At 34.7% G+C, this 27,195-nt stretch overlaps 4 non-coding genes across 4 annotated transcripts; all 4 read right to left on the bottom strand.

Annotated features, from left to right (window-relative positions):
* Positions 1-4,864: 4,864 nt before the first annotated feature.
* Positions 4,865-4,938, bottom strand: TRNAN-AUU (transfer RNA asparagine (anticodon AUU)). Its single transcript has one exon. It is a non-coding gene; the product is annotated as a tRNA-Asn (tRNA).
* Positions 4,939-8,376: 3,438 nt separating this feature from the next.
* On the bottom strand, positions 8,377-8,450 carry TRNAN-AUU (transfer RNA asparagine (anticodon AUU)). The gene has a single exon. It is a non-coding gene; the product is annotated as a tRNA-Asn (tRNA).
* A 6,956-nt stretch (positions 8,451-15,406) lies between these two features.
* Positions 15,407-15,480, bottom strand: TRNAN-AUU (transfer RNA asparagine (anticodon AUU)). Its single transcript has one exon. It is a non-coding gene; the product is annotated as a tRNA-Asn (tRNA).
* A 3,463-nt stretch (positions 15,481-18,943) lies between these two features.
* On the bottom strand, positions 18,944-19,017 carry TRNAN-AUU (transfer RNA asparagine (anticodon AUU)). The gene has a single exon. It is a non-coding gene; the product is annotated as a tRNA-Asn (tRNA).
* Positions 19,018-27,195: the final 8,178 nt, after the last annotated feature.

The following is a 27,195-nucleotide window of genomic DNA, read 5'->3' on the forward strand; positions in this document are numbered from 1 at the left end:
TTCTTTTTCTCTGCAACACACTGCTAAATTGTGCTTCCTAGCTGTTTTTATAAAATCACTGAATCAAATCTCACTCTGATTACATCAGAGAATGCCAGGTACCCTACACCATAACAGGGGGTTTGAAATTTTGACTTGTCTACTTAAAGATCACCAAAATCTGATAACAAGGTCAATTACGTCCCTGGGTGGGATTGAACCACCAACATTTTGGTTAATAGCCGTACACACTAACTGATTGCGCCACAGCGACACTTTGCAAAAGTACATACTGACAAAGACTAATAAGCATTCATCTAGAACGTTTCCTAGAAAAACTGTAAAAAGTCAATAATCTGGAGAGTTTATGTAAGATGTTTCTTCCATCAACCAATGAAGAAACACACTGGTACTTTCCCATGATGAGTGAGTGCTTCAGGATCTCTTGCACTTACATGTGCAGCAGAGTACTGCAATGGAAGCATGCTGGGTCCATAACCCAGAGGTAGGCAGATTGAAACTATCCTCTGCTATATGCATTTTTTTTTTTATTTAAGTAATCCAAAACTGGGATTGATATTTTTGCTCTTTTATTTTTACTTAAAGTACAATAACTTTTACCATTTTAATTTGTTTTAATAGTATATTGACAGTATTGTTTTCTTTCAAAAATCCACTTAATTTTCTTTACCCTATTATTAAAATGGTAATTGACAAAAACAAACTACATTGTCACCAGAAGAGCAATACAAAATGTACAAGTGATATATTAAAATCATCTTTCCAGCTTGAATTTCAATGATGCATTGGGGCAACGATTTTGTGAGAAACATCTTCACCCTTAAATAAAGATTTTCTTAATTCCTTACCTGTGTGCTAATTAGATATCACCTTGTTTTCACATTAAACAGACTTCCACATGAGAGAGCAGCACAGATGCAGTGGCGTTAATGTTTCCTGGTGTCAACCTGTATTATTTCAGTAGATATTGAAATGAGGATGCATCTTGCTGCCTTTCCAATGAAGCACGTTTAATTTAGTAATAGGTGAAAAACCATCCCTACAAAGGTGTTAATCAGATACTTGGCTTTGTGGACACTTTTCAGAGAACAAATTTGTTAGCATAAAAATAAAGCCAGAAAATAAAGAGCTGTTTAATCACTCAATTGGATTTTTCTGCCAGCATATTTCTTTTTCTCTGCAACCCACTGCTAAATTGTGCTTCCTAGCTGTTTTTTTTTTATAAAATCACTTAATCAAATCTAACTCTGATTACATCAGAGAAGGCCAGGTACCCTACACCATAAGAGGGGGTTTGAAATTTTGACATGTCTACTTAAAGATCACCAAAATCTGATAACAAGGTCAATTACATCCCTGGGTGGGATTGAACCACCAACCCTTTGGTTAATAACCAAACACGCTAACCAATTGTGCCACAGAGACACTTTGCGAAACTGCATACTGACAAAGGCTAATAAGCATTCATCTAGAACGTTTCCTAGAAAAACTTTAAATAGTCAATAATCTGGAGAGTTTTTGTAAGATGTTTCTTCCATCAACCAATGAAGAAACACATTGGTACATTCCCATGATGAGTGAGTGCTTCAGGATCTCTTGCACTTACATGTGCAGCAGAGTACTGCAATGGAAGCATGCTGGGCCATTAACCCAGAGGTAGGCAGATTGAAACTATCCTCTGCTATATGCATTTTTTTTTGTTAATTAAGGTAATCCAAAACTGGGATTGATATTTTTGCTCTTTTATTTTTACTTAAAGTACAATAACTTTTACCATTTTAATTTGTTTTAATAGTATATTGACAGTATTGTTTTCTTTCAAAAATCCACTTAATTTTCTTTACCCGATTATTAAAATGGTAATTGACAAAAACAAACTACATTGTCACCAGAAGAGCAATACAAAATGTACAAGTGATATATTAAAATCATCTTTCCAGCTTGAATTTCAATGATGCATTGGGGCAACGATTTTGTGAGAAACATCTTCACCCTTAAATAAAGATTTTCTTAATTCCTTACCTGTGTGCTAATTAGATATCACCTTGTTTTCACATTAAACAGACTTCCACATGAGAAAGCAGCAAGGATGCAGTGGCGTTAATGTTTCCTGGTGTCAACCTGTATTATTTCAGTAGACATTGAAATGAGGATGCATCTTGCTGCCTTTCCAATGAAGCAAGTTTAATTTAGTAATAGGTGAAAAACCATCCCTACAAAGGTGTTAATCAGAGACTTGGCTTTGTGGACACTTTTCAGAGAACAAATTTGTTAGCATAAAAATAAAGTCAGATAATGAAGAGCTGTTTAATCACTCAATTGGATATTTTTGCCAGCATATTTCTTTTTCTCTGCAACCCACTGCTAAATTGTGCTTCCTAGCTGTTTTTATAAAATTACTGAATCAAATCTAACTCTGATTACATCAGAGAAGGCCAGGTAACCTACACCATAAGAGGGGGTTTGAAATTTTGACTTGTCTACTTAAAGATCACCAAAATCTGATAACAAGGTCAATTACTTCCCTGGGTGGGATTGAACCACCAACCCTTTGATTAATAACCAAACACGCTAACCAATTGCGCCACAGAGACACTTTGCAAAAGTGCATACTGACAAAGGCTAATAAGCATTCATCTAGAACGTTTCCTAGAAAAACTTTAAAAAGTCAATAATCTGGAGAGTTTTTGTAAAATGTTTCTTCCATCAACCAATGAAGAAACACATTGGTACTTTCCCATGATGAGTGAGTGAGTGCTTCAGGATCTCTTGCACTTACATGTGCAGCAGAGTACTGCAATGGAAGCATGCTGGGCCATTAACCCAGAGGTAGGCAGATTGAAACTATCCTCTGCTATATGCATTTTTTTTTGTTAATTAAAGTAATCCAAAACTGGGATTGATATTTTTGCTCTTTTATTTTTACTTAAAGTACAATAACTTTTACCATTTTAATTTGTTTTAATAGTATATTGACAGTATTGTTTTCTTTCAAAAATCCACTTAATTTTCTTTACCCGATTATTAAAATGGTAATTGACAAAAACAAACTACATTGTCACCAGAAGAGCAATACAAAATGTACAAGTGATATATTAAAATCATCTTTCCAGCTTGAATTTCAATGATGCATTGGGGCAACGATTTTGTGAGAAACATCTTCACCTTTAAATAAAGATTTTCTTAATTCCTTACCTGTGTGCTAATTAGATATCACTTTGTTTTCACATTAAACAGACTTCCACATGAGAAAGCAGCAAGGATGCAGTGGCGTTAATGTTTCCTGGTGTCAACCTGTATTAATTCAGTAGACATTGAAATGAGGATGCATCTTGCTGCCTTTCCAATGAAGCAAGTTTAATTTAGTAATAGGTGAAAAACCATCCCTACAAAGGTGTTAATCAGAGACTTGGCTTTGTGGACACTTTTCAGAGAACAAATTTGTTAGCATAAAAATAAAGCCAGATAATGAAGAGCTGTTTAATCACTCAATTGGATATTTTTGCCAGCATATTTCTTTTTTTCTGCAACACACTGCTAAATTGTGCTTCCTAGCTGTTTTTATAAAATCACTGAATCAAATCTCACTCTGATTACATCAGAGAAGGCCAGGTACCCTACACCATAACAGGGGGTTTGAAATTTTGACTTGTCTACTTAAAGATCACCAAAATCTGATAACAAGGTCAATTACGTCCCTGGGTGGGATTGAACCACCAACCTTTTGGTTAATAGCCGTACACACTAACTGATTGCGCCACAGCGACACTTTGCAAAAGTACATACTGACAAAGACTAATAAGCATTCATCTAGAACGTTTCCTAGAAAAACTTTAAAAAGTCAATAATCTGGAGAGTTTATGTAAGATGTTTCTTCCATCAACCAATGAAGAAACACATTGGTACTTTCCCATGATGAGTGAGTGCTTCAGGATCTCTTGCACTTACATGTGCAGCAGAGTACTGCAATGGAAGCATGCTGGGTCCATAACCCAGAGGTAGGCAGATTGAAACTATCCTCTGCTATATGCATTTTTTTTTTTATTTAAGTAATCCAAAACTGGGATTGATATTTTTGCTCTTTTATTTTTACTTAAAGTACAATAACTTTTACCATTTTAATTTGTTTTAATAGTATATTGACAGTATTGTTTTCTTTCAAAAATCCACTTAATTTTCTTTACCCTATTATTAAAATGGTAATTGACAAAAACAAACTACATTGTCACCAGAAGAGCAATACAAAATGTGCAAGTGATATATTAAAATCATCTTTCCAGCTTGAATTTCAATGATGCATTGGGGCAACGATTTTGTGAGAAACATCTTCACCCTTAAATAAAGATTTTCTTAATTCCTTACCTGTGTGCTAATTAGATATCACCTTGTTTTCACATTAAACAGACTTCCATATGAGAGAGCAGCACAGATGCAGTGGCGTTAATGTTTCCTGGTGTCAACCTGTATTATTTCAGTAGATATTGAAATGAGGATGCATCTTGCTGCCTTTCCAATGAAGCACGTTTAATTTAGTAATAGGTGAAAAACCATCCCTACAAAGGTGTTAATCAGATACTTGGCTTTGTGGACACTTTTCAGAGAACAAATTTGTTAGCATAAAAATAAAGCCAGAAAATGAAGAGCTGTTTAATCACTCAATTGGATTTTTCTGCCAGCATATTTCTTTTTCTCTGCAACCCACTGCTAAATTGTGCTTCCTAGCTGTTTTTTTTTATAAAATTACTTAATCAAATCTAACTCTGATTACATCAGAGAAGGCCAGGTACCCTACACCATAAGAGGGGGTTTGAAATTTTGACATGTCTACTTAAAGATCACCAAAATCTGATAACAAGGTCAATTACATCCCTGGGTGGGATTGAACCACCAACCCTTTGGTTAATAACCAAACACGCTAACCAATTGCGCCACAGAGACACTTTGCGAAATTGCATACTGACAAAGGCTAATAAGCATTCATCTAGAACGTTTCCTAGAAAAACTTTAAATAGTCAATAATCTGGAGAGTTTTTGTAAGATGTTTCTTCCATCAACCAATGAAGAAACACATTGGTACATTCCCATGATGAGTGAGTGCTTCAGGATCTCTTGCACTTACATGTGCAGCAGAGTACTGCAATGGAAGCATGCTGGGCCATTAACCCAGAGGTAGGCAGATTGAAACTATCCTCTGCTATATGCATTTTTTTTTGTTAATTAAAGTAATCCAAAACTGGGATTGATATTTTTGCTCTTTTATTTTTACTTAAAGTACAATAACTTTTACCATTTTAATTTGTTTTAATAGTATATTGACAGTATTGTTTTCTTTCAAAAATCCACTTAATTTTCTTTACCCGATTATTAAAATGGTAATTGACAAAAACAAACTACATTGTCACCAGAAGAGCAATACAAAATGTACAAGTGATATATTAAAATCATCTTTCCAGCTTGAATTTCAATGATGCATTGGGGCAACGATTTTGTGAGAAACATCTTCACCCTTAAATAAAGATTTTCTTAATTCCTTACCTGTGTGCTAATTAGATATCACCTTGTTTTCACATTAAACAGACTTCCACATGAGAAAGCAGCAAGGATGCAGTGGCGTTAATGTTTCCTGGTGTCAACCTGTATTATTTCAGTAGACATTGAAATGAGGATGCATCTTGCTGCCTTTCCAATGAAGCAAGTTTAATTTAGTAATAGGTGAAAAACCATCCCTACAAAGGTGTTAATCAGAGACTTGGCTTTGTGGACACTTTTCAGAGAACAAATTTGTTAGCATAAAAATAAAGTCAGATAATGAAGAGCTGTTTAATCACTCAATTGGATATTTTTGCCAGCATATTTCTTTTTCTCTGCAACCCACTGCTAAATTGTGCTTCCTAGCTGTTTTTATAAAATCACTGAATCAAATCTAACTCTGATTACATCAGAGAAGGCCAGGTAACCTACACCATAAGAGGGGGTTTGAAATTTTGACTTGTCTACTTAAAGATCACCAAAATCTGATAACAAGGTCAATTACTTCCCTGGGTGGGATTGAACCACCAACCCTTTGATTAATAACCAAACACGCTAACCAATTGCGCCACAGAGACACTTTGCAAAAGTGCATACTGACAAAGGCTAATAAGCATTCATCTAGAACGTTTCCTAGAAAAACTTTAAAAAGTCAATAATCTGGAGAGTTTTTGTAAAATGTTTCTTCCATCAACCAATGAAGAAACACATTGGTACTTTCCCTTGATGAGTGAGTGAGTGCTTCAGGATCTCTTGCACTTACATGTGCAGCAGAGTACTGCAATGGAAGCATGCTGGGCCATTAACCCAGAGGTAGGCAGATTGAAACTATCCTCTGCTATATGCATTTTTTTTTGTTAATTAAAGTAATCCAAAACTGGGATTGATATTTTTGCTCTTTTATTTTTACTTAAAGTACAATAACTTTTACCATTTTAATTTGTTTTAATAGTATATTGACAGTATTGTTTTCTTTCAAAAATCCACTTAATTTTCTTTACCCGATTATTAAAATGGTAATTGACAAAAACAAACTACATTGTCACCAGAAGAGCAATACAAAATGTACAAGTGATATATTAAAATCATCTTTCCAGCTTGAATTTCAATGATGCATTGGGGCAACGATTTTGTGAGAAACATCTTCACCTTTAAATAAAGATTTTCTTAATTCCTTACCTGTGTGCTAATTAGATATCACTTTGTTTTCACATTAAACAGACTTCCACATTAGAAAGCAGCAAGGATGCAGTGGCGTTAATGTTTCCTGGTGTCAACCTGTATTAATTCAGTAGACATTGAAATGAGGATGCATCTTGCTGCCTTTCCAATGAAGCAAGTTTAATTTAGTAATAGGTGAAAAACCATCCCTACAAAGGTGTTAATCAGAGACTTGGCTTTGTGGACACTTTTCAGAGAACAAATTTGTTAGCATAAAAATAAAGCCAGATAATGAAGAGCTGTTTAATCACTCAATTGGATATTTTTGCCAGCATATTTCTTTTTCTCTGCAACCCACTGCTAAATTGTGCTTCCTAGCTGTTTTTATAAAATCACTGAATCAAATCTAACTCTGATTACATCAGAGAAGGCCAGGTACCCTACACCATAACAGGGGGTTTGAAATTTTGACTTGTCTACTTAAAGATCACCAAAATCTGATAACAAGGTCAATTACGTCCCTGGGTGGGATTGAACCACCAACCTTTTGGTTAATAGCCGTACACACTAACTGATTGCGCCACAGCGACACTTTGCAAAAGTACATACTGACAAAGACTAATAAGCATTCATCTAGAACGTTTCCTAGAAAAACTGTAAAAAGTCAATAATCTGGAGAGTTTATGTAAGATGTTTCTTCCATCAACCAATGAAGAAACACATTGGTACTTTCCCATGATGAGTGAGTGCTTCAGGATCTCTTGCACTTACATGTGCAGCAGAGTACTGCAATGGAAGCATGCTGGGTCCATAACCCAGAGGTAGGCAGATTGAAACTATCCTCTGCTATATGCATTTTTTTTTTATTTAAGTAATCCAAAACTGGGATTGATATTTTTGCTCTTTTATTTTTACTTAAAGTACAATAACTTTTACCATTTTAATTTGTTTTAATAGTATATTGACAGTATTGTTTTCTTTCAAAAATCCACTTAATTTTCTTTACCCTATTATTAAAATGGTAATTGACAAAAACAAACTACATTGTCACTAGAAGAGCAATACAAAATGTACAAGTGATATATTAAAATCATCTTTCCAGCTTGAATTTCAATGATGCATTGGGGCAACGATTTTGTGAGAAACATCTTCACCCTTAAATAAAGATTTTCTTAATTCCTTACCTGTGTGCTAATTAGATATCACCTTGTTTTCACATTAAACAGACTTCCATATGAGAGAGCAGCACAGATGCAGTGGCGTTAATGTTTCCTGGTGTCAACCTGTATTATTTCAGTAGATATTGAAATGAGGATGCATCTTGCTGCCTTTCCAATGAAGCACGTTTAATTTAGTAATAGGTGAAAAACCATCCCTACAAAGGTGTTAATCAGATACTTGGCTTTGTGGACACTTTTCAGAGAACAAATTTGTTAGCATAAAAATAAAGCCAGAAAATGAAGAGCTGTTTAATCACTCAATTGGATTTTTCTGCCAGCATATTTCTTTTTCTCTGCAACCCACTGCTAAATTGTGCTTCCTAGCTGTTTTTTTTTATAAAATCACTTAATCAAATCTAACTCTGATTACATCAGAGAAGGCCAGGTACCCTACACCATAAGAGGGGGTTTGAAATTTTGACATGTCTACTTAAAGATCACCAAAATCTGATAACAAGGTCAATTACATCCCTGGGTGGGATTGAACCACCAACCCTTTGGTTAATAACCAAACACGCTAACCAATTGCGCCACAGAGACACTTTGCAAAAGTGCATACTGACAAAGGCTAATAAGCATTCATCTAGAACGTTTCCTAGAAAAACTTTAAATAGTCAATAATCTGGAGAGTTTTTGTAAGATGTTTCTTCCATCAACCAATGAAGAAACACATTGGTACATTCACATGATGAGTGAGTGCTTCAGGATCTCTTGCACTTACATGTGCAGCAGAGTACTGCAATGGAAGCATGCTGGGCCATTAACCCAGAGGTAGGCATATTGAAACTATCCTCTGCTATATGCATTTTTTTTTTTTGTTAATTAAAGTAATCCAAAACTGGGATTGATATTTTTGCTCTTTTATTTTTACTTAAAGTACAATAACTTTTACCATTTTAATTTGTTTTAATAGTATATTGACAGTATTGTTTTCTTTCAAAAATCTACTTAATTTTCTTTACCCGATTATTAAAATGGTAATTGACAAAAACAAACTACATTGTCACCAGAAGAGTAATACAAAATGTACAAGTGATATATTAAAATCATCTTTCCAGCTTGAATTTCAATGATGCATTGGGGCAACGATTTTGTGAGAAACATCTTCACCTTTAAATAAAGATTTTCTTAATTCCTTACCTGTGTGCTAATTAGATATCACTTTGTTTTCACATTAAACAGACTTCCACATGAGAAAGCAGCAAGGATGCAGTGGCGTTAATGTTTCCTGGTGTCAACCTGTATTAATTCAGTAGACATTGAAATGAGGATGCATCTTGCTGCCTTTCCAAAGAAGCAAGTTTAATTTAGTAATAGGTGAAAAACCATCCCTACAAAGGTGTTAATCAGAGACTTGGCTTTGTGGACACTTTTCAGAGAACAAATTTGTTAGCATAAAAATAAAGCCAGATAATGAAGAGCTGTTTAATCACTCAATTGGATATTTTTGCCAGCATATTTCTTTTTCTCTGCAACACACTGCTAAATTGTGCTTCCTAGCTGTTTTTATAAAATCACTGAATCAAATCTCACTCTGATTACATCAGAGAAGGCCAGGTACCCTACACCATAACAGGGGGTTTGAAATTTTGACTTGTCTACTTAAAGATCACCAAAATCTGATAACAAGGTCAATTACGTCCCTGGCTGGGATTGAACCACCAACCTTTTGGTTAATAGCCGTACACACTAACTGATTGCGCCACAGCGACACTTTGAAAAAGTACATACTGACAAAGGCTAATAAGCATTCATATAGAACGTTTCCTAGAAAAACTGTAAAAAGTCAATAATCTGGAGAGTTTTTGTAAGATGTTTCTTCCATCAACCAATGAAGAAACACATTGGTACTTTCCCATGATGAGTGAGTGCTTCAGGATCTCTTGCACTTACATGTGCAGCAGAGTACTGCAATGGAAGCATGCTGGGTCCATAACCCAGAGGTAAGCAGATTGAAACTATTCTCTGCTATATGCATTTTTTTTTTTATTTAAGTAATCCAAAACTGGGATTGATATTTTTGCTCTTTTATTTTTACTTAAAGTACAATAACTTTTACCATTTTAATTTGTTTTAATAGTATATTGACAGTATTGTTTTCTTTCAAAAATCCACTTAATTTTCTTTACCTGATTATTAAAATGGTAATTGACAAAAACAAACTACATTGTCACCAGAAGAGCAATACAAAATGTACAAGTGATATATTAAAATCATCTTTCCAGCTTGAATTTCAATGATGCATTGGGGCAACGATTTTGTGAGAAACATCTTCACCCTTAAATAAAGATTTTCTTAATTCCTTACCTGTGTGCTAATTAGATATCACCTTGTTTTCACATTAAACAGACTTCCACATGAGAAAGCAGCAAGGATGCAGTGGCGTTAATGTTTCCTGGTGTCAACCTGTATTATTTCAGTAGACATTGAAATGAGGATGCATCTTGCTGCCTTTCCAATGAAGCAAGTTTAATTTAGTAATAGGTGAAAAACCATCCCTACAAAGGTGTTAATCAGAGACTTGGCTTTGTGGACACTTTTCAGAGAACAAATTTGTTAGCATAAAAATAAAGTCAGATAATGAAGAGCTGTTTAATCACTCAATTGGATATTTTTGCCAGCATATTTCTTTTTCTCTGCAACCCACTGCTAAATTGTGCTTCCTAGCTGTTTTTATAAAATCACTGAATCAAATCTAACTCTGATTACATCAGAGAAGGCCAGGTACCCTACACCATAAGAGGGGGTTTGAAATTTTGACTTGTCTACTTAAAGATCACCAAAATCTGATAACAAGGTCAATTACTTCCCCAGGTGGGATTGAACCACCAACCCTTTGGTTAATAACCAAACACGCTAACCAATTGCGCCACAGAGACACTTTGCAAAAGTGCATACTGACAAAGGCTAATAAGCATTCATCATAAACGTTTCCTAGAAAAACTTTAAAAAGTCAATAATCTGGAGAGTTTTTGTAAGATGTTTCTTCCATCAACCAATGAAGAAACACATTGGTACTTTCCCATGATGAGTGAGTGAGTGAGTGCTTCAGGATCTCTTGCACTTACATGTGCAGCAGAGTACTGCAATGGAAGCATGCTGGGCCATTAACCCAGAGGTAGGCAGATTGAAACTATCCTCTGCTATATGCATTTTTTTTTTTTGTTAATTAAAGTAATCCAAAACTGGGATTGATATTTTTGCTCTTTTATTTTTACTTAAAGTACAATAACTTTTACCATTTTAATTTGTTTTAATAGTATATTGACAGTATTGTTTTCTTTCAAAAATCCACTTAATTTTCTTTACCCGATTATTAAAATGGTAATTGACAAAAACAAACTACATTGTCACCAGAAGAGCAATACAAAATGTACAAGTGATATATTAAAATCATCTTTCCAGCTTGAATTTCAATGATGCATTGGGGCAACGATTTTGTGAGAAACATCTTCACCTTTAAATAAAGATTTTCTTAATTCCTTACCTGTGTGCTAATTAGATATCACTTTGTTTTCACATTAAACAGACTTCCACATGAGAAAGCAGCAAGGATGCAGTGGCGTTAATGTTTCCTGGTGTCAACCTGTATTAATTCAGTAGACATTGAAATGAGGATGCATCTTGCTGCCTTTCCAAAGAAGCAAGTTTAATTTAGTAATAGGTGAAAAACCATCCCTACAAAGGTGTTAATCAGAGACTTGGCTTTGTGGACACTTTTCAGAGAACAAATTTGTTAGCATAAAAATAAAGCCAGATAATGAAGAGCTGTTTAATCACTCAATTGGATATTTTTGCCAGCATATTTCTTTTTCTCTGCAACACACTGCTAAATTGTGCTTCCTAGCTGTTTTTATAAAATCACTGAATCAAATCTCACTCTGATTACATCAGAGAAGGCCAGGTACCCTACACCATAAGAGGGGGTTTGAAATTTTGACTTGTCTACTTAAAGATCACCAAAATCTGATAACAAGGTCAATTACGTCCCTGGGTGGGATTGAACCACCAACCTTTTGGTTAATAGCCGTACACACTAACTGATTGCGCCACAGCGACACTTTGCAAAAGTACATACTGACAAAGGCTAATAAGCATTCATCTAGAACGTTTCCTAGAAAAACTGTAAAAAGTCAATAATCTGGAGAGTTTTTGTAAGATGTTTCTTCCATCAACCAATGAAGAAACACATTGGTACTTTCCCATGATGAGTGAGTGCTTCAGGATCTCTTGCACTTACATGTGCAGCAGAGTACTGCAATGGAAGCATGCTGGGTCCATAACCCAGAGGTAGGCAGATTGAAACTATCCTCTGCTATATGCATTTTTTTTTTTTTTAAGTAATCCAAAACTGGGATTGCTATTTTTGCTCTTTTATTTTTACTTAAAGTACAATAACTTTTACCATTTTAATTTGTTTTAATAGTATATTGACAGTATTGTTTTCTTTCAAAAATCCACTTAATTTTCTTTACCTGATTATTAAAATGGTAATTGACAAAAACAAACTACATTGTCACCAGAAGAGCAATACAAAATGTACAAGTGATATATTAAAATCATCTTTCCAGCTTGAATTTCAATGATGCATTGGGGCAACGATTTTGTGAGAAACATCTTCACCCTTAAATAAAGATTTTCTTAATTCCTTACCTGTGTGCTAATTAGATATCACCTTGTTTTCACATTAAACAGACTTCCACATGAGAAAGCAGCAAGGATGCAGTGGCGTTAATGTTTCCTGGTGTCAACCTGTATTATTTCAGTAGACATTGAAATGAGGATGCATCTTGCTGCCTTTCCAATGAAGCAAGTTTAATTTAGTAATAGGTGAAAAACCATCCCTACAAAGGTGTTAATCAAAGACTTGGCTTTGTGGACACTTTTCAGAGAACAAATTTGTTAGCATAAATATAAAGTCAGATAATGAAGAGCTGTTTAATCACTCAATTGGATATTTTTGCCAGCATATTACTTTTTCTCTGCAACCCACTGCTAAATTGTGCTTCCTAGCTGTTTTTATAAAATCACTGAATCAAATCTAACTCTGATTACATCAGAGAAGGCCAGGTACCCTACACCATAAGAGGGGGTTTGAAATTTTGACTTGTCTACTTAAAGATCACCAAAATCTGATAACAAGGTCAATTACTTCCCCGGGTGGGATTGAACCACCAACCCTTTGGTTAATAACCAAACACGCTAACCAATTGCGCCACAGAGACACTTTGCAAAAATGCATACTGACAAAGGCTAATAAGCATTCATCATAAACGTTTCCTAGAAAAACTTTAAAAAGTCAATAATCTGGAGAGTTTTTGTAAGATGTTTCTTCCATCAACCAATGAAGAAACACATTGGTACTTTCCCATGATGAGTGAGTGAGTGCTTCAGGATCTCTTGCACTTACATGTGCAGCAGAGTACTGCAATGGAAGCATGCTGGGCCATTAACCCAGAGGTAGGCAGATTGAAACTATCCTCTGCTATATGCATTTTTTTTTTTGTTAATTAAAGTAATCCAAAACTGGGATTGATATTTTTGCTCTTTTATTTTTACTTAAAGTACAATAACTTTTACCATTTTAATTTGTTTTAATAGTATATTGACAGTATTGTTTTCTTTCAAAAATCTACTTAATTTTCTTTACCCGATTATTAAAATGGTAATTGACAAAAACAAACTACATTGTCACCAGAAGAGCAATACAAAATGTACAAGTGATATATTAAAATCATCTTTCCAGCTTGAATTTCAATGATGCATTGGGGCAACGATTTTGTGAGAAACATCTTCACCTTTAAATAAAGATTTTCTTAATTCCTTACCTGTGTGCTAATTAGATATCACTTTGTTTTCACATTAAACAGACTTCCACATGAGAAAGCAGCAAGGATGCAGTGGCGTTAATGTTTCCTGGTGTCAACCTGTATTAATTCAGTAGACATTGAAATGAGGATGCATCTTGCTGCCTTTCCAATGAAGCAAGTTTAATTTAGTAATAGGTGAAAAACCATCCCTACAAAGGTGTTAATCAGAGACTTGGCTTTGTGGACACTTTTCAGAGAACAAATTTGTTAGCATAAAAATAAAGCCAGATAATGAAGAGCTGTTTAATCACTCAATTGGATATTTTTGCCAGCATATTTCTTTTTCTCTGCAACACACTGCTAAATTGTGCTTCCTAGCTGTTTTTATAAAATCACTGAATCAAATCTCACTCTGATTACATCAGAGAAGGCCAGGTACCCTACACCATAACAGGGGGTTTGAAATTTTGACTTGTCTACTTAAAGATCACCAAAATCTGATAACAAGGTCAATTACGTCCCTGGGTGGGATTGAACCACCAACCTTTTGGTTAATAGCCGTACACACTAACTGATTGCGCCACAGCGACACTTTGCAAAAGTCCATACTGACAAAGACTAATAAGCATTCATCTAGAACGTTTCCTAGAAAAACTGTAAAAAGTCAATAATCTGGAGAGTTTATGTAAGATGTTTCTTCCATCAACCAATGAAGAAACACATTGGTACTTTCCCATGATGAGTGAGTGCTTCAGGATCTCTTGCACTTACATGTGCAGCAGAGTACTGCAATGGAAGCATGCTGGGTCCATAACCCAGAGGTAGGCAGATTGAAACTATCCTCTGCTATATGCATTTTTTTTTTATTTAAGTAATCCAAAACTGGGATTGATATTTTTGCTCTTTTATTTTTACTTAAAGTACAATAACTTTTACCATTTTAATTTGTTTTAATAGTATATTGACAGTATTGTTTTCTTTCAAAAATCCACTTAATTTTCTTTACCCTATCATTAAAATGGTAATTGACAAAAACAAACTACATTGTCACCAGAAGAGCAATACAAAATGTACAAGTGATATATTAAAATCATCTTTCCAGCTTGAATTTCAATGATGCATTGGGGCAACGATTTTGTGAGAAACATCTTCACCCTTAAATAAAGATTTTCTTAATTCCTTACCTGTGTGCTAATTAGATATCACCTTGTTTTCACATTAAACAGACTTCCATATGAGAGAGCAGCACAGATGCAGTGGCGTTAATGTTTCCTGGTGTCAACCTGTATTATTTCAGTAGATATTGAAATGAGGATGCATCTTGCTGCCTTTCCAATGAAGCACGTTTAATTTAGTAATAGGTGAAAAACCATCCCTACAAAGGTGTTAATCAGATACTTGGCTTTGTGGACACTTTTCAGAGAACAAATTTGTTAGCATAAAAATAAAGCCAGAAAATGAAGAGCTGTTTAATCACTCAATTGGATTTTTCTGCCAGCATATTTCTTTTTCTCTGCAACCCACTGCTAAATTGTGCTTCCTAGCTGTTTTTTTTTATAAAATCACTTAATCAAATCTAACTCTGATTACATCAGAGAAGGCCAGGTACCCTACACCATAAGAGGGGGTTTGACATTTTGACATGTCTACTTAAAGATCACCAAAATCTGATAACAAGGTCAATTACATCCCTGGGTGGGATTGAACCACCAACCCTTTGGTTAATAACCAAACACGCTAACCAATTGCGCCACAGAGACACTTTGCGAAACTGCATACTGACAAAGGCTAATAAGCATTCATCTAGAACGTTTCCTAGAAAAACTTTAAATAGTCAATAATCTGGAGAGTTTTTGTAAGATGTTTCTTCCATCAACCAATGAAGAAACACATTGGTACATTCCCATGATGAGTGAGTGCTTCAGGATCTCTTGCACTTACATGTGCAGCAGAGTACTGCAATGGAAGCATGCTGGGCCATTAACCCAGAGGTAGGCAGATTGAAACTATCCTCTGCTATATGCATTTTTTTTTGTTAATTAAAGTAATCCAAAACTGGGATTGATATTTTTGCTCTTTTATTTTTACTTAAAGTACAATAACTTTTACCATTTTAATTTGTTTTAATAGTATATTGACAGTATTGTTTTCTTTCAAAAATCCACTTAATTTTCTTTACCCGATTATTAAAATGGTAATTGACAAAAACAAACTACATTAAAATGGTAATTGACAAAAACAAACTACATTGTCACCAGAAGAGCAATACAAAATGTACAAGTGATATATTAAAATCATCTTTCCAGCTTGAATTTCAATGATGCATTGGGGCAACGATTTTGTGAGAAACATCTTCACCCTTAAATAAAGATTTTCTTAATTCCTTACCTGTGTGCTAATTAGATATCACCTTGTTTTCACATTAAACAGACTTCCACATGAGAAAGCAGCAAGGATGCAGTGGCGTTAATGTTTCCTGGTGTCAACCTGTATTAATTCAATAGACATTGAAATGAGGATGCATCTTGCTGCCTTTTCAATGAAGCAAGTTTAATTTAGTAATAGGTGAAAAACCATCCCTACAAAGGTGTTAATCAGAGACTTGGCTTTGTGGACACTATTCAGAGAACAAATTTGTTAGCATAAAAATAAAGCCAGATAATGAAGAGCTGTTTAATCACTCAATTGGATATTTTTGCCAGCATATTTCTTTTTCTCTGCAACCCACTGCTAAATTGTGCTTCCTAGCTGTTTTTATAAAATCACTGAATCAAATCTAACTCTGATTACATCAGAGAAGGCTAGGTACCCTACACCATAACAGGGGGTTTGAAATTTTGACTTGTCTACTTAAAGATCACCAAAATCTGATAACAAGGTCAATTACGTCCCTGGGTGGGATTGAACCACCAACCTTTTGGTTAATAGCCGTACACACTAACTGATTGCGCCACAGCGACACTTTGAAAAAGTACATACTGACAAAGGCTAATAAGCATTCATATAGAACGTTTCCTAGAAAAACTGTAAAAAGTCAATAATCTGGAGAGTTTTTGTAAGATGTTTCTTCCATCAACCAATGAAGAAACACATTGGTACTTTCCCATGATGAGTGAGTGCTTCAGGATCTCTTGCACTTACATGTGCAGCAGAGTACTGCAATGGAAGCATGCTGGGTCCATAACCCAGAGGTAGGCAGATTGAAACTATCCTCTGCTATATGCATTTTTTTTTTTATTTAAGTAATCCAAAACTGGGATTGATATTTTTGCTCTTTTATTTTTACTTAAAGTACAATAACTTTTACCATTTTAATTTGTTTTAATAGTATATTGACAGTATTGTTTTCTTTCAAAAATCCACTTAATTTTCTTTACCTGATTATTAAAATGGTAATTGACAAAAACAAACTACATTGTCACCAGAAGAGCAATACAAAATGTACAAGTGATATATTAAAATCATCTTTCCAGCTTGAATTTCAATGATGCATTGGGGCAACGATTTTGTGAGAAACATCTTCACCCTTAAATAAAGATTTTCTTAATTCCTTACCTGTGTGCTAATTAGATATCACCTTGTTTTCACATTAAACAGACTTCCACATGAGAAAGCAGCAAGGATGCAGTGGCGTTAATGTTTCCTGGTGTCAACCTGTATTATTTCAGTAGACATTGAAATGAGGATGCATCTTGCTGCCTTTCCAATGAAGCAAGTTTAATTTAGTAATAGGTGAAAAACCATCCCCACAAAGGTGTTAATCAGAGACTTGGCTTTGTGGACACTTTTCAGAGAACAAATTTGTTAGCATAAAAATAAAGTCAGATAATGAAGAGCTGTTTAATCACTCAATTGGATATTTTTGCCAGCATATTTCTTTTTCTCTGCAACCCACTGCTAAATTGTGCTTCCTAGCTGTTTTTATAAAATCACTGAATCAAATCTAACTCTGATTACATCAGAGAAGGCTAGGTACCCTACACCATAACAGGGGGTTTGAAATTTTGACTTGTCTACTTAAAGATCACCAAAATCTGATAACAAGGTCAATTACGTCCCTGGGTGGGATTGAACCACCAACCTTTTGGTTAATAGCCGTACACACTAACTGATTGCGCCACAGCGACACTTTGCAAAAGTCCATACTGACAAAGACTAATAAGCATTCATCTAGAACGTTTCCTAGAAAAACTGTAAAAAGTCAATAATCTGGAGAGTTTATGTAAGATGTTTCTTCCATCAACCAATGAAGAAACACATTGGTACTTTCCCATGATGAGTGAGTGCTTCAGGATCTCTTGCACTTACATGTGCAGCAGAGTACTGCAATGGAAGCATGCTGGGTCCATAACCCAGAGGTAGGCAGATTGAAACTATCCTCTGCTATATGCATTTTTTTTTTATTTAAGTAATCCAAAACTGGGATTGATATTTTTGCTCTTTTATTTTTACTTAAAGTACAATAACTTTTACCATTTTAATTTGTTTTAATAGTATATTGACAGTATTGTTTTCTTTCAAAAATCCACTTAATTTTCTTTACCCTATCATTAAAATGGTAATTGACAAAAACAAACTACATTGTCACCAGAAGAGCAATACAAAATGTACAAGTGATATATTAAAATCATCTTTCCAGCTTGAATTTCAATGATGCATTGGGGCAACGATTTTGTGAGAAACATCTTCACCCTTAAATAAAGATTTTCTTAATTCCTTACCTGTGTGCTAATTAGATATCACCTTGTTTTCACATTAAACAGACTTCCATATGAGAGAGCAGCACAGATGCAGTGGCGTTAATGTTTCCTGGTGTCAACCTGTATTATTTCAGTAGATATTGAAATGAGGATGCATCTTGCTGCCTTTCCAATGAAGCACGTTTAATTTAGTAATAGGTGAAAAACCATCCCTACAAAGGTGTTAATCAGATACTTGGCTTTGTGGACACTTTTCAGAGAACAAATTTGTTAGCATAAAAATAAAGCCAGAAAATGAAGAGCTGTTTAATCACTCAATTGGATTTTTCTGCCAGCATATTTCTTTTTCTCTGCAACCCACTGCTAAATTGTGCTTCCTAGCTGTTTTTTTTTATAAAATCACTTAATCAAATCTAACTCTGATTACATCAGAGAAGGCCAGGTACCCTACACCATAAGAGGGGGTTTGACATTTTGACATGTCTACTTAAAGATCACCAAAATCTGATAACAAGGTCAATTACATCCCTGGGTGGGATTGAACCACCAACCCTTTGGTTAATAACCAAACACGCTAACCAATTGCGCCACAGAGACACTTTGCGAAACTGCATACTGACAAAGGCTAATAAGCATTCATCTAGAACGTTTCCTAGAAAAACTTTAAATAGTCAATAATCTGGAGAGTTTTTGTAAGATGTTTCTTCCATCAACCAATGAAGAAACACATTGGTACATTCCCATGATGAGTGAGTGCTTCAGGATCTCTTGCACTTACATGTGCAGCAGAGTACTGCAATGGAAGCATGCTGGGCCATTAACCCAGAGGTAGGCAGATTGAAACTATCCTCTGCTATATGCATTTTTTTTTGTTAATTAAAGTAATCCAAAACTGGGATTGATATTTTTGCTCTTTTATTTTTACTTAAAGTACAATAACTTTTACCATTTTAATTTGTTTTAATAGTATATTGACAGTATTGTTTTCTTTCAAAAATCCACTTAATTTTCTTTACCCGATTATTAAAATGGTAATTGACAAAAACAAACTACATTAAAATGGTAATTGACAAAAACAAACTACATTGTCACCAGAAGAGCAATACAAAATGTACAAGTGATATATTAAAATCATCTTTCCAGCTTGAATTTCAATGATGCATTGGGGCAACGATTTTGTGAGAAACATCTTCACCCTTAAATAAAGATTTTCTTAATTCCTTACCTGTGTGCTAATTAGATATCACCTTGTTTTCACATTAAACAGACTTCCACATGAGAAAGCAGCAAGGATGCAGTGGCGTTAATGTTTCCTGGTGTCAACCTGTATTAATTCAATAGACATTGAAATGAGGATGCATCTTGCTGCCTTTTCAATGAAGCAAGTTTAATTTAGTAATAGGTGAAAAACCATCCCTACAAAGGTGTTAATCAGAGACTTGGCTTTGTGGACACTATTCAGAGAACAAATTTGTTAGCATAAAAATAAAGCCAGATAATGAAGAGCTGTTTAATCACTCAATTGGATATTTTTGCCAGCATATTTCTTTTTCTCTGCAACCCACTGCTAAATTGTGCTTCCTAGCTGTTTTTATAAAATCACTGAATCAAATCTAACTCTGATTACATCAGAGAAGGCTAGGTACCCTACACCATAACAGGGGGTTTGAAATTTTGACTTGTCTACTTAAAGATCACCAAAATCTGATAACAAGGTCAATTACGTCCCTGGGTGGGATTGAACCACCAACCTTTTGGTTAATAGCCGTACACACTAACTGATTGCGCCACAGCGACACTTTGAAAAAGTACATACTGACAAAGGCTAATAAGCATTCATATAGAACGTTTCCTAGAAAAACTGTAAAAAGTCAATAATCTGGAGAGTTTTTGTAAGATGTTTCTTCCATCAACCAATGAAGAAACACATTGGTACTTTCCCATGATGAGTGAGTGCTTCAGGATCTCTTGCACTTACATGTGCAGCAGAGTACTGCAATGGAAGCATGCTGGGTCCATAACCCAGAGGTAGGCAGATTGAAACTATCCTCTGCTATATGCATTTTTTTTTTTATTTAAGTAATCCAAAACTGGGATTGATATTTTTGCTCTTTTATTTTTACTTAAAGTACAATAACTTTTACCATTTTAATTTGTTTTAATAGTATATTGACAGTATTGTTTTCTTTCAAAAATCCACTTAATTTTCTTTACCTGATTATTAAAATGGTAATTGACAAAAACAAACTACATTGTCACCAGAAGAGCAATACAAAATGTACAAGTGATATATTAAAATCATCTTTCCAGCTTGAATTTCAATGATGCATTGGGGCAACGATTTTGTGAGAAACATCTTCACCCTTAAATAAAGATTTTCTTAATTCCTTACCTGTGTGCTAATTAGATATCACCTTGTTTTCACATTAAACAGACTTCCACATGAGAAAGCAGCAAGGATGCAGTGGCGTTAATGTTTCCTGGTGTCAACCTGTATTATTTCAGTAGACATTGAAATGAGGATGCATCTTGCTGCCTTTCCAATGAAGCAAGTTTAATTTAGTAATAGGTGAAAAACCATCCCCACAAAGGTGTTAATCAGAGACTTGGCTTTGTGGACACTTTTCAGAGAACAAATTTGTTAGCATAAAAATAAAGTCAGATAATGAAGAGCTGTTTAATCACTCAATTGGATATTTTTGCCAGCATATTTCTTTTTCTCTGCAACCCACTGCTAAATTGTGCTTCCTAGCTGTTTTTATAAAATCACTGAATCAAATCTAACTCTGATTACATCAGAGAAGGCCAGGTACCCTACACCATAAGAGGGGGTTTGAAATTTTGACTTGTCTACTTAAAGATCACCAAAATCTGATAACAAGGTCAATTACTTCCCCGGGTGGGATTGAACCACCAACCCTTTGGTTAATAACCAAACACGCTAACCAATTGCGCCACAGAGACACTTTGCAAAAATGCATACTGACAAAGGCTAATAAGCATTCATCATAAACGTTTCCTAGAAAAACTTTAAAAAGTCAATAATCTGGAGAGTTTTTGTAAGATGTTTCTTCCATCAACCAATGAAGAAACACATTGGTACTTTCCCATGATGAGTGAGTGAGTGAGTGCTTCAGGATCTCTTGCACTTACATGTGCAGCAGAGTACTGCAATGGAAGCATGCTGGGCCATTAACCCAGAGGTAGGCAGATTGAAACTATCCTCTGCTATATGCATTTTTTTTTTTGTTAATTAAAGTAATCCAAAACTGGGATTGATATTTTTGCTCTTTTATTTTTACTTAAAGTACAATAACTTTTACCATTTTAATTTGTTTTAATAGTATATTGACAGTATTGTTTTCTTTCAAAAATCCACTTAATTTTCTTTACCCGATTATTAAAATGGTAATTGACAAAAACAAACTACATTGTCACCAGAAGAGCAATACAAAATGTACAAGTGATATATTAAAATCATCTTTCCAGCTTGAATTTCAATGATGCATTGGGGCAACGATTTTGTGAGAAACATCTTCACCTTTAAATAAAGATTTTCTTAATTCCTTACCTGTGTGCTAATTAGATATCACTTTGTTTTCACATTAAACAGACTTCCACATGAGAAAGCAGCAAGGATGCAGTGGCGTTAATGTTTCCTGGTGTCAACCTGTATTAATTCAGTAGACATTGAAATGAGGATGCATCTTGCTGCCTTTCCAATGAAGCAAGTTTAATTTAGTAATAGGTGAAAAACCATCCCTACAAAGGTGTTAATCAGAGACTTGGCTTTGTGGACACTTTTCAGAGAACAAATTTGTTAGCATAAAAATAAAGCCAGATAATGAAGAGCTGTTTAATCACTCAATTGGATATTTTTGCCAGCATATTTCTTTTTCTCTGCAACACACTGCTAAATTGTGCTTCCTAGCTGTTTTTATAAAATCACTGAATCAAATCTCACTCTGATTACATCAGAGAAGGCCAGGTACCCTACACCATAACAGGGGGTTTGAAATTTTGACTTGTCTACTTAAAGATCACCAAAATCTGATAACAAGGTCAATTACGTCCCTGGGTGGGATTGAACCACCAACCTTTTGGTTAATAGCCGTACACACTAACTGATTGCGCCACAGCGACACTTTGCAAAAGTACATACTGACAAAGACTAATAAGCATTCATCTAGAACGTTTCCTAGAAAAACTGTAAAAAGTCAATAATCTGGAGAGTTTATGTAAGATGTTTCTTCCATCAACCAATGAAGAAACACACTGGTACTTTCCCATGATGAGTGAGTGCTTCAGGATCTCTTGCACTTACATGTGCAGCAGAGTACTGCAATGGAAGCATGCTGGGTCCATAACCCAGAGGTAGGCAGATTGAAACTATCCTCTGCTATATGCATTTTTTTTTTTATTTAAGTAATCCAAAACTGGGATTGATATTTTTGCTCTTTTATTTTTACTTAAAGTACAATAACTTTTACCATTTTAATTTGTTTTAATAGTATATTGACAGTATTGTTTTCTTTCAAAAATCCACTTAATTTTCTTTACCCTATTATTAAAATGGTAATTGACAAAAACAAACTACATTGTCACCAGAAGAGCAATACAAAATGTACAAGTGATATATTAAAATCATCTTTCCAGCTTGAATTTCAATGATGCATTGGGGCAACGATTTTGTGAGAAACATCTTCACCCTTAAATAAAGATTTTCTTAATTCCTTACCTGTGTGCTAATTAGATATCACCTTGTTTTCACATTAAACAGACTTCCACATGAGAGAGCAGCACAGATGCAGTGGCGTTAATGTTTCCTGGTGTCAACCTGTATTATTTCAGTAGATATTGAAATGAGGATGCATCTTGCTGCCTTTCCAATGAAGCACGTTTAATTTAGTAATAGGTGAAAAACCATCCCTACAAAGGTGTTAATCAGATACTTGGCTTTGTGGACACTTTTCAGAGAACAAATTTGTTAGCATAAAAATAAAGCCAGAAAATAAAGAGCTGTTTAATCACTCAATTGGATTTTTCTGCCAGCATATTTCTTTTTCTCTGCAACCCACTGCTAAATTGTGCTTCCTAGCTGTTTTTTTTTTATAAAATCACTTAATCAAATCTAACTCTGATTACATCAGAGAAGGCCAGGTACCCTACACCATAAGAGGGGGTTTGAAATTTTGACTTGTCTACTTAAAGATCACCAAAATCTGATAACAAGGTCAATTACATCCCTGGGTGGGATTGAACCACCAACCCTTTGGTTAATAACCAAACACGCTAACCAATTGTGCCACAGAGACACTTTGCGAAACTGCATACTGACAAAGGCTAATAAGCATTCATCTAGAACGTTTCCTAGAAAAACTTTAAATAGTCAATAATCTGGAGAGTTTTTGTAAGATGTTTCTTCCATCAACCAATGAAGAAACACATTGGTACATTCCCATGATGAGTGAGTGCTTCAGGATCTCTTGCACTTACATGTGCAGCAGAGTACTGCAATGGAAGCATGCTGGGCCATTAACCCAGAGGTAGGCAGATTGAAACTATCCTCTGCTATATACATTTTTTTTTGTTAATTAAGGTAATCCAAAACTGGGATTGATATTTTTGCTCTTTTATTTTTACTTAAAGTACAATAACTTTTACCATTTTAATTTGTTTTAATAGTATATTGACAGTATTGTTTTCTTTCAAAAATCCACTTAATTTTCTTTACCCGATTATTAAAATGGTAATTGACAAAAACAAACTACATTGTCACCAGAAGAGCAATACAAAATGTACAAGTGATATATTAAAATCATCTTTCCAGCTTGAATTTCAATGATGCATTGGGGCAACGATTTTGTGAGAAACATCTTCACCCTTAAATAAAGATTTTCTTAATTCCTTACCTGTGTGCTAATTAGATATCACCTTGTTTTCACATTAAACAGACTTCCACATGAGAAAGCAGCAAGGATGCAGTGGCGTTAATGTTTCCTGGTGTCAACCTGTATTATTTCAGTAGACATTGAAATGAGGATGCATCTTGCTGCCTTTCCAATGAAGCAAGTTTAATTTAGTAATAGGTGAAAAACCATCCCTACAAAGGTGTTAATCAGAGACTTGGCTTTGTGGACACTTTTCAGAGAACAAATTTGTTAGCATAAAAATAAAGTCAGATAATGAAGAGCTGTTTAATCACTCAATTGGATATTTTTGCCAGCATATTTCTTTTTCTCTGCAACCCACTGCTAAATTGTGCTTCCTAGCTGTTTTTATAAAATTACTGAATCAAATCTAACTCTGATTACATCAGAGAAGGCCAGGTAACCTACACCATAAGAGGGGGTTTGAAATTTTGACTTGTCTACTTAAAGATCACCAAAATCTGATAACAAGGTCAATTACTTCCCTGGGTGGGATTGAACCACCAACCCTTTGATTAATAACCAAACACGCTAACCAACTGCGCCACAGAGACACTTTGCAAAAGTGCATACTGACAAAGGCTAATAAGCATTCATCTAGAACGTTTCCTAGAAAAACTTTAAAAAGTCAATAATCTGGAGAGTTTTTGTAAAATGTTTCTTCCATCAACCAATGAAGAAACACATTGGTACTTTCCCATGATGAGTGAGTGAGTGCTTCAGGATCTCTTGCACTTACATGTGCAGCAGAGTACTGCAATGGAAGCATGCTGGGCCATTAACCCAGAGGTAGGCAGATTGAAACTATCCTCTGCTATATGCATTTTTTTTTGTTAATTAAAGTAATCCAAAACTGGGATTGATATTTTTGCTCTTTTATTTTTACTTAAAGTACAATAACTTTTACCATTTTAATTTGTTTTAATAGTATATTGACAGTATTGTTTTCTTTCAAAAATCCACTTAATTTTCTTTACCCGATTATTAAAATGGTAATTGACAAAAACAAATTACATTGTCACCAGAAGAGCAATACAAAATGTACAAGTGATATATTAAAATCATCTTTCCAGCTTGAATTTCAATGATGCATTGGGGCAACGATTTTGTGAGAAACATCTTCACCTTTAAATAAAGATTTTCTTAATTCCTTACCTGTGTGCTAATTAGATATCACTTTGTTTTCACATTAAACAGACTTCCACATGAGAAAGCAGCAAGGATGCAGTGGCGTTAATGTTTCCTGGTGTCAACCTGTATTAATTCAGTAGACATTGAAATGAGGATGCATCTTGCTGCCTTTCCAATGAAGCAAGTTTAATTTAGTAATAGGTGAAAAACCATCCCTACAAAGGTGTTAATCAGAGACTTGGCTTTGTGGACACTTTTCAGAGAACAAATTTGTTAGCATAAAAATAAAGCCAGATAATGAAGAGCTGTTTAATCACTCAATTGGATATTTTTGCCAGCATATTTCTTTTTTTCTGCAACACACTGCTAAATTGTGCTTCCTAGCTGTTTTTATAAAATCACTGAATCAAATCTCACTCTGATTACATCAGAGAAGGCCAGGTACCCTACACCATAACAGGGGGTTTGAAATTTTGACTTGTCTACTTAAAGATCACCAAAATCTGATAACAAGGTCAATTACGTCCCTGGGTGGGATTGAACCACCAACCTTTTGGTTAATAGCCGTACACACTAACTGATTGCGCCACAGCGACACTTTGCAAAAGTACATACTGACAAAGACTAATAAGCATTCATCTAGAACGTTTCCTAGAAAAACTGTAAAAAGTCAATAATCTGGAGAGTTTATGTAAGATGTTTCTTCCATCAACCAATGAAGAAACACATTGGTACTTTCCCATGATGAGTGAGTGCTTCAGGATCTCTTGCACTTACATGTGCAGCAGAGTACTGCAATGGAAGCATGCTGGGTCCATAACCCAGAGGTAGGCAGATTGAAACTATCCTCTGCTATATGCATTTTTTTTTTTTTATTTAAGTAATCCAAAACTGGGATTGATATTTTTGCTCTTTTATTTTTACTTAAAGTACAATAACTTTTACCATTTTAATTTGTTTTAATAGTATATTGACAGTATTGTTTTCTTTCAAAAATCCACTTAATTTTCTTTACCCTATTATTAAAATGGTAATTGACAAAAACAAACTACATTGTCACCAGAAGAGCAATACAAAATGTGCAAGTGATATATTAAAATCATCTTTCCAGCTTGAATTTCAATGATGCATTGGGGCAACGATTTTGTGAGAAACATCTTCACCCTTAAATAAAGATTTTCTTAATTCCTTACCTGTGTGCTAATTAGATATCACCTTGTTTTCACATTAAACAGACTTCCATATGAGAGAGCAGCACAGATGCAGTGGCGTTAATGTTTCCTGGTGTCAACCTGTATTATTTCAGTAGATATTGAAATGAGGATGCATCTTGCTGCCTTTCCAATGAAGCACGTTTAATTTAGTAATAGGTGAAAAACCATCCCTACAAAGGTGTTAATCAGATACTTGGCTTTGTGGACACTTTTCAGAGAACAAATTTGTTAGCATAAAAATAAAGCCAGAAAATGAAGAGCTGTTTAATCACTCAATTGGATTTTTCTGCCAGCATATTTCTTTTTCTCTGCAACCCACTGCTAAATTGTGCTTCCTAGCTGTTTTTTTTTATAAAATTACTTAATCAAATCTAACTCTGATTACATCAGAGAAGGCCAGGTACCCTACACCATAAGAGGGGGTTTGAAATTTTGACATGTCTACTTAAAGATCACCAAAATCTGATAACAAGGTCAATTACATCCCTGGGTGGGATTGA

This window comes from Pseudophryne corroboree, chromosome 10, assembly GCF_028390025.1.
Source record: "Pseudophryne corroboree isolate aPseCor3 chromosome 10, aPseCor3.hap2, whole genome shotgun sequence".
NCBI classification, from domain to species: Eukaryota; Metazoa; Chordata; class Amphibia; order Anura; family Myobatrachidae; genus Pseudophryne; species Pseudophryne corroboree.